The 13,420-nt window shown below is 37.3% G+C and overlaps 1 pseudogene; it reads right to left on the reverse strand.

The window, feature by feature from the left end:
- Nucleotides 1–3,807, reverse strand: part of LOC127453873 (rho guanine nucleotide exchange factor 2-like) — a 93,095-nt pseudogene extending 89,288 nt beyond the window's left edge.
- Between the last annotated feature and the right edge of the window lie 9,613 nt (nucleotides 3,808–13,420).

The raw sequence follows: 13,420 nt of genomic DNA on the forward strand, positions 1-13,420 counted from the left end.
ATCAGAAGAGTATGTAATCTTTATATCCAGTGCAGGTCACTCTAATGCAATGCTAAATGAATAACCAGGTTAGTGTCAGGTCAATGCATGTGTGCTGAATGCTCTGGTCATAATGTGTCCTGTTGCTGTCTTCATTCTGAGTACAATCACATCTCTACCTTCTCTGTAGCAGTGGAAACTAATGCCCTCAGGAAACTGTGCTTATCACACTCAATTTGGTCCTGATATACTGTATTTCTGTGTCTGAGCAACATCAGTGTGTGAATAAAGCCCTGTTCACATTGTCAGCAACTTTGTTGTTGGCTGTTGCAAGTCTCTGTGTCGCTAGTTGCCATTGCTACTGCTGTTGCTCTAACGTTATTAGTTATTAGCTGCACAACTGGCCATAACTTTAGACAATCTGATCACAGATGACAACTATTGTCGGTAAAACTAAGATATTATTCTTATTTGACAAGTTATCATTTGTTTTGCTTCTAATAATGAACATTCTGTAGGGGCGAGTGTTTTATAGAAACTGCAGCAGTGCTCAATACATTATATCACAATTAATGGTCTTTCAATGTATGAATCAAACTCACTCATAATACCGACAATTTCTGACACGGTTTTCCACACATAATGTTTTTTTTTATTCATGTATGTGGTTAAAGACAAATTATATAGAACAGTGAAATCAATGACAAAAACTTCTCAGGTTTTTTTGTACTCGACTTCAGTCTCTCACAGGGGACGGAGGAAGTGTGCTTCATAGTCTTCACTCCTATTGGTAGCCGCTGCGCAATATCACCCTGTATTTGCATAAATTTAAACTTTTCTCAACTCTTGACACACCCAAATCCTGTTGCCAATGGTTGTTTTTCACTCCATACACTCTCAAACTTCTTATATATTTGTATGTCTGAATATTTTGCAGTAAAGTGCAGTCTTTTACCTTTATCTTTTTGTTTGATTTTCCGATATTGTTTGCTTCAAATCAAAGTTTGTAATGTTGTGATTCACCTCAGAGGTGGTTATTTTTTTATGGCTTACAACTGTTTAATTAAGATATTATTTTTTAAATTAGAAAATGAATGGGAAAAATACTTCCGTAAACAAGACGGCTGAAAAAGTTGACAGGAACTCTGTTAAATGCCATCAGAATGCCACTGAGCCTCCTTCCACAAATGAGAGCAGGTCCCCTTTTCCATCACAGGCAGCAGGTGAAGCCTCACTGACTTTATTCAACTGGTAGCTTAGCTAATTGTACATAAGCTTCCTGGTGTCTTCACTTCATTGACCTTGACATCCATACACCTCCAAGACCCCCTCTTCAGGGACTGGAAAAGATCCATAGAATGCTACAATTTGGAGTAATTGAGGAGTTCAACAGTCCGTGGTCCTGCACTATCATTATGGACACTAAATTGGGCGGCACTTCCCTGTTTTGTCTACAGGTACACTGCACCCCAGTGGATGAGCTCATTAGCCACGTTTCCACTATAGTGCCAAATGAAGGGTGTGCTTGTGCCTGCCAGGGCCAGTTGCATCCCCACTGTCACTTCCAGGGCTTCATCGTGGGCCAACGGCCAAGCGGCTTTGGCCCGCCGGTTAATATTGGGCCAAAGAAGGCCAACTAAGGTTTTAGGCTGGGTTTATGTCAAAGGCAGAGTTTCGCTGAGTCAGGTCTCGATTTCCACCAAGAAAATACCAAAATAAGCAAATAAATGGCAGCTTCAGTCTCCACCATTTTCATTTCGAGGGCTAGCTAGTCTCCTTGTGAAATGGGCGGGGAGTGTGACATTGGCACCAGGGTGGCGTATTAAGGGTGGGTTTTAGGGCAACGCTGAGGGGCTATTGGTCTGATGGTGGGAATGCAGACTGATTTTGGTCTCGCGGCTGACAAGTTGATTGCCCTGGCTTGCACTGGCCTGATAGTGGAAACGCAGCTAATGAGTGGTTGGATAGAGCCTGCTTTATCTCAACTCAAAACGATGACTCAGAGGGCTGTCCCTGAAGGATCCGGTTGTGCACATGAGCCGAAAGCTCTCTCCGATCGAATCCCGCTATGCAGCTGTGAAGCACAATGATCTAGCAAGTGGAAAGTCCTTGAACTGAGCCGGATTGAGTTTTCTAGCAATGCAATCATTGCAACACTCACACGGATGGAGCAGCCAATCCAGACGCAACTATCAACTATACGACTATGCAAATATGCAATCAGGATATTGTAACGTCAGAGGAACACCACTGAGGTGAGCTCCTATTATCCTTTAGTGAGTGAAGACACAGAACTTTTTCTGCTCTGTGTCTGTGTGCACCCATCACTACTGTACTTCCCTCCTTATGCCGGAGGAAATTCTCATTCACTTCAAACCACTAGTCCCTTTTACACTGCTAAGGGAATTCTGCATCGCCCAGCTTCAGCTTACCTACATGTTCAAAAAAGACTCCTCCAGGGTTCTAATCCCAGCAACATCTGTGTCAGTGCCTCATTCTCTATTCTCCTGTAATCCCTTTTTCTTTCTTTCTACCTGCAATCAAATGTACTCCAGACTGCCAGAAATCCATCACGTAGAAAGGGCTTGTAGTTTTAAAAGGCATTTCCAATAGGCCCTATGTAGGCTTCACTATAAAAAATAATGCAATAATAATGCCTAAATAAAGCACACATAGTAACATCAAGTCAAAAATGTTATTCAATCTGACTGAATCAACCTGACAACATTAAGTTGCATAAGAAAAATTATTTATTAGGGTCAGATCTGATTGAGAGAGCTCCTAAAGCTAACAACTGCACATTTTCAGTAACTTATATGCAAACATGCAAATCAATGTCATTGCATAAGCAATGCAATAAGGAACTAACTACTGTATGTCACCCAACAGACACTCATTTTCGGAAAAGAAATCAAACTAAAAGGGCTATTTGATATTTGTGAATAAAAATTTGTATTCAGGTATAGCCTAGCTGATAAGAATATATAAGAACAAAAGACAAAAGGAAAGAGAAAATTAGGATAGAACATTTTGCTTAAGCAAATCCTTAAAAGCTTCATTGAAACACGTTAAATGTGACCTTTGTGAGTATGTGTGGTAATGCAGCACTAGTGCCATCATGAATGTGCTGCTGCAGTGTCTTTGTATGTCCCTCCCCCATTGATTCCCTTCAGTGCTCTGGACAACGTGTTCATGTAACAGCCGCACAATGGACCGAACCCTCATATATAAACATACACATAGATCACAAACCAAGCTAAACACAGACTGGGCGAACAGTAGAGGCTCAATCATTTACATAATCGTAAACTTCTTTTGTTCATTGGGTCAAATAAGAAACACGCAGAAGACTACATCATACATCATACAACTAGAAAAAAAAAACCTTAACAACACACCATGTCAAGAGGCAATTATCCCAGTATTTACTACATTAATGTGTTGCCCATGTTGTTAAATATGTTTTAACAACAGTGCGTTTTTGTGCATTTAAAAAAAGAAAAATATAAGAAAAAAGTGATGTAATTCAGTCATAAGATAAACCGTTAATAAACGTTATAACTGCGTTTTAACTCACCTTTTGATTCGTGTCTTTCATTCTTTCCTGCCGTGTTTTCGGTAACGGGTCCGAGACACGGGACATATTGATAAAATGGGATCAACTCCACCAACAGGAGCCGGACTTTGTAAAATCCAGTTATTTGAACCGTATCCAGACAATAAACGTCCAGTGCTGGGAGTACTATGATTAAAAAATATATATGTACATTAAAGCTCCATTCAGTCTCTCATGAACTGTGTTCAATAAAAGACACACAAGGATTTTTTTCTTTCACAGGAAACTCCACAGTCCTCATCAGTGTTATACTTACCGTACTCAGACTTTCGACCAATAGCAGTCGAGTATTTCTGTGACTGACATCCACTTGACCAGTCAGAGTGGGCACACGCCGATTGATGCCGCCCACCACAGCTGCTACAGTGCAGACTACAGCAGGACGCGCCACATGGTATGTGTGTCAAAGATTAAGACAGTGAAGGGAAATCCTGATCTCACACACACACACACACACACACACACACACACACACACACACACACGAGAGAGAAACTGAAATTGCCTTAAAACTGATGCATGTTTTCCCGTACATTACAGTTAATACTATAGAATATTTTTGCTACGCCTTACATATGCAAACTATTACATTTCAAATATATTATGCATAATTATTTATATTTATAATTATATATATATATATATATATATATATATATATATATATATATATATATATATATATATATATATAATATTGTATTTATAGTTATATTATATTAAATTATATTAATTATAGTTATAATTACTATTATATATGTGAAAAAAGAAGAATTTCACTGTATATGTGCAAATGTATAATGTGATAAATAAAGAAAATTTAATTAATTAATTACAACCACAACGATAATAATAAATCCACTTATATTAAGCACTCATGACCTCACTTTGGCCACTTTTCATCACAGTAATCTGAGGCTTTTCACATCTGAAACTGAAAGTAAATGTGGAGATTTAGAGTAAAAAAAAAAGAACATAAATTTTGATCTGTTTCTCGCCCACACCTGTTATATCACTTCTGAAGATATAGATTTAACCACTGGAGTCAAATGGATTACTTTTATGTTTCCTTTATATGATTTTTGGAGCTACAAATGTCTGATCACCATTCACTTGCATTGTATGGACCTACAGAGCTGAAATATTCTTCTAAAAATCTTTGTTTGCGTTCTGCTGAAGAAAGAAAGTCATACACATCTGGGATGGCATGGGGGTGAGTAATTAATAATAGAATTTTCATTTTTGGGTGAACTATACCTTTAAGGTAACTATTCATTTTCACTATACAGTGTAGATAATTTAAAGTCAAACTATAACATGTATTTCATTTTATTACACTCCGGTCATGCCCCTTTACTAAAAACATAAACACTAAAACTCAGTGTTGTGAATAATTAAACCGTGAAAGAGAAAGGGAGAAATAATAACTGTGTGAGTCATGGGAAAACACATTTAATCTATGAAAGACTAGTACACATAGGGTTTACATGAGAGATAAAATAACAGTCCCTCAATAAAGTTTGGTAAATTTGCTCAGTCAATAGATTGCAAGCTTTTGTATTCATATGTTTGGAGATATTGTTGGATTTAATATCTGCTGCTTGATGAATGACCAGCTTTGATTTATTTTAGTTAATTATTATTGATAGATCCCTTACCTTCACTTCCATCGACACAGTGAGGACACTATACACCACACTGTCTTTTGTACATGTATGTTTAATTTTGTCACCGTTGATTACACTGCGTCTTCACTTCTTACCTCACCGTATACAGTTTAGTGCTGAACATGTGACCATGTGCAGCAGTATGCAGTGATGCTCAGCTGTGTCAGCATTAGTGTACTGCAGTGCACATGAAGCATGCTGCATTTTCTGCTCATCACACATATACCCCATATCTCCTTTTTTTGTACAGTAGTTCACTTCACTGCTTTGTCACTCTTAAAGTACAATGATAAAACACATACTATATACATTTTATAGATAAAATATCAAACTGCCTCTGAAACAAAAAGGATTCTAAGATTCTAAAGAATTAAATGAACTTTTTGAGCCATTTGCAATGGCTTTTAACCACCTGGTGCCCAACATTTTTAGTGTTTCACTTTAAAAGTGTCTTTGTGCTATCCTTAAAATAAATGACAGTTTGCTTTGATATTTTGTTATTTAATGCAATGACATTCAGATGATTTAAACTGTGACTCAAGTGTCCCTTTTGGAAGACACTGTATGTATGTAATCATAGCAGTGAGTAACTGTATTACACAGTATATACTCACTGAGCACTTCATTAAGAACACCTGTACACCTACTTATTCATGCGATTATCTAATCAGCCAGTCGTGTGGCAGCAGTGCAATGCATAAAATCAGATACAGGTCAGGAGCTTCAGCTGTTGATGAGAAAGGTCAACAGAGAATGGCCAGTATGGTTCGAGCTGACATAAAGGCTACGGTAACTCAGATAACCCCTCTGTACAATTGTAGTGAGCAGAATAACATCTCAGAATGCACAACATTTTGAACCTTGAGGCGGATGGGCTACAACAGCAGAAGACCACATTGGGCACTTTTTTCAAGGACCATATTTTTCCTAATAAAGTGCTAGTGAGTGTAGACAGTCTGTCAACTAGTAGCAAATTTTTAAACTCATAGTTTATAACGTGCACTTGAATTACCAGACTAGAACACATAAATTGAGCGTCAGATGTTACACTGCTCTATAACTGGCAGCAGTCCACACCTAAACAGACAGCACAAGGGTGTGGTGCCAGTTTAGAGTTTGTTCTTACTGAAAACCACTGCTAGAAATAAAACCAGGCCAGTGATATCACATTTACTCACATGTCTCAGTGTTAATGATGTAATTTCACAAACTATTTCACTTCCTATTCACTCGTCAGTATCAGGACCTGATGCTGCAGTCTATACAGTCATGAAAACTCATTATCACGTCTGTCTTAACATTATAGTCAAAAGACAAGAATGTTCTGCAACTTTTATTGCTATTTGTTTTTTAGATTTTTCAGCAACAATTTACATTTATGTTCCCTTTGTTAAAGGCTTATAAAAGGGTTTATTAATGACTAATTACAAATGGATTATAAATGATTGATATGAGGTTATAACCGCATAACAACAACATTACAACAAGGTATTTATGATTTTGATCAATAGAAGCATGGATAAGTGTATTTATTAAGCATTAATAACATGTTAACAAGTTAAAATGCTCACTATTTGGCAAGTATCGCATGAAAGTAGCAATTTATTTACGTTGTTACAACTGCATACAGGGCCGTTTCTAGCCATAAGCGGTATAAGCAGCTGCTTCAGAACACTGAGCCGCCAGAGAAGTTTTTTTAATATATATATATATATATATATATATATATATATATATATATATATATATACATATATATATATATATATATACAGTGGTGTGAAAAAGTGTTTGCCCCCTTCCTGATTTCTTATTTTTTTGCATGTTTGTCACACTTAAATGTTTCAGATCATCAAACAAGTTTAAATATTAGTCAAAGATAACACAAGTAAACACAAAATGCATTTTTTAAATGAAGGTTGTTATTATTAAGGGAAAACAAAATCCAAACCTACATGGCCCTGTATGAAAAAGTGATTGCCCCCTAAACCTAATAACTGGTTGGGCCACCCTTAGCAGCAACAATTGCAATCAAGCGTTTGCGATAACTTGCAATGAGTCTTTTACAGCGCTGTGGAGGAATTTTGGCCCACTCATCTTTGCAGAATTGTTGTAATTCAGCCACATTGGAGGGTTTTCAAGCATGAACTGCCTTTTTAAGGTCATGCCACAGCATCTCAATAGGATTCAGGTCAGGACTTTGACTAGGCCACTCCAAAGTCTTCATTTTGTTTATCTTCAGCCATTCAGAGGTGGACTTGCTGGTGTGTTTTGGATAATTGTCCTGCTGCAGAACCCAAGTTCGCTTCAGCTTGAGGTCACGAACAGATGGCCGGACATTCTCCTTCAGAATTTTTTGGTAGACAGCAGAATTCATGGTTCCATTTATCACAGCAATTCTTCCAGGTCCTGAAGCAGCAAAACAGCCCCAGACCATCACACTACCACCACCATATTTTACTGTTGGTATGATGTTCTTTTTCTGAAATGCGGTGTTACTTTTACACCAGATGTAATGGGACACACACCTTCCAAAAAGTTCAACTTTTGTCTCGTCAGTCCACAGAGTATTTTCCCAAAAGTCTTGGGGATCATCAAGACATTTTCTGGCAAAAATGAGACGAGCCTTAATGTTCTTTTTGCTCAGCAGTGGTTTTCGTCTTGGAACTCTGCCATGCAGGCCATTTTTGCCCAGTCTCTTTCTTATGGTGGAGTCATGAACACTGATCTTAACTGAGGCAAGTGAGGCCTGCAGTTCTTTGGAAGTTGTTGTGGGGTCTTTTGTGACCTCTTGGATGAGTCGTCGCTGCGCTCTTGGGGTAATTTTGGTCGGCCGGCCACTCCTGGGAAGGTTCACCACTGTTCCATGTTTTCGCCATTTGTGGATAATGGCTCTCACTGTGGTTCTCTGGAGTCCCAAAACTTTATAAATGGCTTTATAACCTTTTCCAGACTGATAGATCTCAATTACTTTCTTTCTTATTTGTTCCTGAATTTCTTTGGATCTCGGCATGATGTCTATCTTTTGAAGATCTTTTGGTCTACTTCGCTTTGTCAGGCAGGTCCTATTTAAGTGATTTCTTGATTGAGAACAGGTGTGGCAGTAATCAGGCCTGGGTGTGGCTAGAGAAACTCAGGTGTGATAAACCACAGTTAAGTTATGTTTTAACAGGTGGGGCAAACACTTTTTCACACAGGGCCATGTAGGTTTGGATTTTGTTTTCCCTTAATAATAACAGCCTTCATTTAAAAACTGCATTTTGTGTTTACTTTTGTTATCTCTGTCTAATATTTAAACTTGTTTGATGATCTGAAACATTTAAGTGTGACAAACATGCAAAAAAATAAGAAATCAGGAAGGGGGCAAACACTTTTTCACACCACTGTATATATATATATATATATATATATATATATATATATATATATATATATATATATATATATATATATTTACTTATTTATAGTCATTTATTGTTAATTTGTATATTTCTTAATAATTTATTGTTAATTAATTGTTGTGTGTGTGTGTGTGTGTGTGTGTGTGTGTGTAATTTATATATTCTAATTTTAAGTTAATATATTCAAATTTGTTGAAAACTGTATTGTGTTGTCATTCTTGGGCCCCCATATGCTTAGAATATTGTATTTTTTTCATACAATCAAATTTAATGGTAACAAAATGGCATTCTGCCTAACATCTCCTTCTGTTTTCCATGAAAGAAAGTCATATGGGTTTGATTGAAACATCATGAGGGTGAGTTCTGTTGTCACTGGCCACATTTCATGCACCCTCATAATGCGATTATAATGCATTTAAGATAATACTGCATTTAAACTGTATCTCATGTAAACAGAATATTGTGATTATGATATTGTGATTATGCTAATAATCAGAGTAATGATAATCACAGTAGGATATGTGGAGTATCCTATTTTAATTGCTTTATACTGGCATGTAAATGCTTTAATCGCATTTCTTCCACTCTGACCAAAGGCGGCTGCCCATGTCGCCCATGCCTAAATCCGCCCCTGTTCGAAAACAACGCGAAAAAGAAGAAGCTGCACTTACTTTCTGGCTTCGTGTAAAACGGCAGTTCCAGCAGTGGTGCTCCCCCATCTACAGCCCCACGGCAAAAGAAAACATATTTTCCCGAGTTGTCTCTATGCCAAAGTGGGCCGCGATATGCCAAAGGGGGCCGTGAAACGGTGCCGCGATATGCCTAAGAAGGCTGCAGTATGCAGAAGGAGACAATGACACACATTGCCACGACCCAAAACTGTTTTAGGGCCCCCTTAACAATTTGGGTTTGTGGTGGGGATAATATCCAGTATAAACCGTTTAGATGGATATTTAACAGTGCTAATTCATAACTTTTTATTTTCAAACTCAAATATCATTTGAATAAAGCAATATGTTATTAAAATAAATAAATAAATAACTAAATAAATTCTACATGTATAAATTTGTGAGTTTTCTCGTTGGCAGTCACCATAACATTTCTGAAATGAGAAGAGTGCCAGTTTGTTCAGTTTATCCTGAGACATTTCAGCTCACAGGTAGTTTTAGAAAGTCATAACTTGCCAATTGATATTTGCACAGGGTCCAAAATTCATTTAAAATTAGGGCTGGGTGTTATTACGCTAACATGGGTGGAGACAAAGCAGACTATAGGGGACATTTTTACAGGTGGAAAACAGACTCTTGCCACCTTTTATTCTAAACAATAGCATATTATTACTGTATGTATATAACAAATGATAATATAATGGAATATCAATATAGCCTTTCTGTGGACCCCCTCCAGTGAGGGCCCCTGTTACTCGGGTCCATCATTACCTGGGCTCCGATGCCCATTAATACTACGTTCCAAAACAAGAGAGATAGTATATCCACTATTAATTCCAAAACTGCTCCAGTGAGGAGTCATAAAGATTTGTTCACCCTCTTTAGAGTTTTGCAGTGAAGTAACGTATATCACTAATTAGCATTGGCGTGCTGGCATCTCAACGCCATTATTGCAGGATAAACTATTATTTTTTCCTTATTTATTCATTCGTTTCATCCTTTTGCAGTTTTTTCCCCTCTCTAACTGTGCTGTGCTTCAGCCATTCAGAGAGCTACCGTAAACCCTCTGATAAAGAACACCTCAACTGAATTCATGCACAGTTGATAGGCTATTGATAAATATATTTTTTTATGATGAAATCATAACGTGGCCCACAAAAGATGGCTCGAGGGCCGCATGCGGCCCGCGTGCCACATGTTGAGTAGCGTTGCTAGCGCATGCACCGCTACGTAAAGACACCTTGTACAAAAAGAACGATTTGTTGCAGCTAATAATTAACATCAGAGAAATGCAGCCTCTGACTTACGGTCGTTTACGCAAACCTGGAGATATTAATACGATTCGACAATAGAGGTCACTGTTGCCCCAAACATTGCAAATGTACAGTTCTATCCTTCTAATTGGTCATTTGTACTCATCACAGAAAAGATCTCGCGACCCAGCATACAATGATCCGCGTCTGACCCAGTGGTTGAGAAGCCCTGGTGTAAGGAAATACAACAAAAATGAATACATGAGAGAAATTGTGAGAATATACTGCAAGCCTGGACATTGGGTATGATTTATGCTTGATGCAGGACCATAGCAAGGTATTCTGGGCCCCCTGAATGTATATTGGTCAGGGCCCCTTTCCTATTAAAAAATAAAGTTTAGAATTTGTTGTGGGGCCCCCCTGGACCTGTGGGCCCCTAGAATCGTTACCACCTTTCACCACACTAGCTACGGCCCTGCCTTTTTGGATTCAGCAATTGTGCAACATGATGTTAAAGAACTTTGCATTCATTGAAGATGCAAATTGTAAATGAGTGGAATGTAAACAATTGCACAAAAAATAAGCAACTAGAAAATGATCTTAATAAGGTAGTTGTTCACAGCATGTGGCACATTTTTTAAATTTATATTAAAGGAACTTTAAACTAAGTCAGGGAAATAATTACTTATACTTGTCATTTACACTAGGAGATTAAAAGTGTATTATGGACACCCAACACCTGTAATACAAACCTTTTGTTAATCTCAGAAGTGCTTCCAGTCTCATTCCATTTCTGACTGAAGAATCATGTCCTCCAATAAGTGTTGTGTTTAAATGAGAGCTCTAGCCATATATAGATAAAGAACTAAAAGCTATAATATGGCAGTTTCTGCCTCAGACGGCACGCCCACCAACCGCCCACCGTCTGTTCACTGACCGTCTAATGAATATTGCACACAAAACTGGAAAGCACTTTCTTGATCTAGTAATCTCTAATGTGATTTTATGCTATCGTTTAATCAACCTGCTTGGAAACAAAGTTGTACATCCAAAGTACTTGGTTGACACAACCAGCGCTTTTGTCGATCAGATATTCACTGGATTTGAAACTGTTTGCCAGTTTATTGTGGCAACAAATCTTTGAAAGATATTCAGAGTTTTGAGGCACTTAGTAACATGTAAACTAGTTATGTTCGAAGTTCTAGTGTAGAGCTGAACCAGAATAGTGGAGGCTGTAAGAGAGGACTAATTCCCTGTTACTGCCAATTAATTTGAAGTTAATGCCTCAATAAACACATATTGGTGTAGTGATTGTGTGTCCACATACTTTTGAACATATACTGTAGTAGCCTACTGTACATGTCTGTGAAATAAACTGTGCTTATGTTTTGTACAGTAAAAAGTCTATCTACACATTTTACTCTAGTTATTTGTGTTTTCTGTAGTGAAATTCACAGAGACTGCTGTGCCATTATTTATGTGTTTCGCCAAACATTATTACATATCTCTGGTATATAGTGACCCAGCATGTACAGTATATCTATCACAAATTAATAAGAAAATAATGGAGTAGAATCTATTATGTTGTATTTGGGTGATTTATTTTTCATTTATCAAAGTGGTGATGCAACAAATGATAGAGCGAGATTCATAACTTCCACAATGAAATTTCATGAGACACAACTGGCAGTCAAACACATATTGAGCTTCACATAACACAAAAGCTACACATTACTGTATGTAAGCTACACATATGTATTGTATCTGGCAGTTATTGAATCTAAATAGATGTGTAACTTGCATAATTTCAGTAGTACACCCAAATGACAATAGTCATATCACACTGTTCACTTGCTATAGTTTACTTCCATGTTGCTTTGTCAAATAGCAAATGTGAAATGTAAGTCAGTCATTCACTAAAACACCAGTGCCACCATGAGGAACAAATAGCATTTTTCATATGTATGTGTACACGCATCTTGGGTACTGATAATTCACCATCATTGCACTGAAAATCGACATGATATAGAAGTCATTTGTATACTCATTTTTCTAACATATATCCTGATATAACATATAGAGATATGAAATAATCATACAAATATGATTCATGGAAGGGGCAAATACAACACTATTACGTATATTGGGTCACTAAAGCAATTAGAAAATATATATATATTTGCAATTTTGGCAATTTTTTTTTATTTTATTTTTATTTGACAAGATTCATAAGAGAAAAGTTTAGGAATACTAAAGAGGTGGGGGCATGACTAAATAAAATGGATGACAGGTGGAATGAGGTCCCGGGTGGTATGCATTTAAAGTTTAAATACATGTTTCCTCGCTGGTTTATTAATATGGTAAAAACAGTATATCAGATAAACCCGCCCCTAATTGATCACTTTACATGTCAGTCAGATGGCTCTTGTGGTCGTAGTGTGTAGTCTTCCTACTTAAAAAAAAAAAAGGTTAATTTTTAACCTTTTTTATGTCGTCACGATCATTGTTGAAATATTGAATTGGATGTAGACAATGCATATATTTAATAATGAGCAGGTGTGGCAATGCTTGTAACAGACAGAGCTGTGGTTCTCAAACCTTTAGGGGGCGTCTGGAGATCAAATGTCTGTAGTTGTGGCTAGAAATCAAGCTGTTGTTCAGGTTGTGGGATTTTTTTAATTTACTAAACCTACTCAGGGCTCAACAAGCATGGCCCGTGTGAGAGAGTTTCGGAGTGGAGGGAAACTCCTGTTTGGTATATTACAGCCATAATGTTATATGTGAAACACATGCTAAAATGTCAGATCTATAAACGTTGTGTGTGTGTTTGCATAGC

This window comes from Myxocyprinus asiaticus, chromosome 16 (genome assembly GCF_019703515.2).
Source record: "Myxocyprinus asiaticus isolate MX2 ecotype Aquarium Trade chromosome 16, UBuf_Myxa_2, whole genome shotgun sequence".
Lineage (NCBI taxonomy): Eukaryota > Metazoa > Chordata > Actinopteri > Cypriniformes > Catostomidae > Myxocyprinus > Myxocyprinus asiaticus.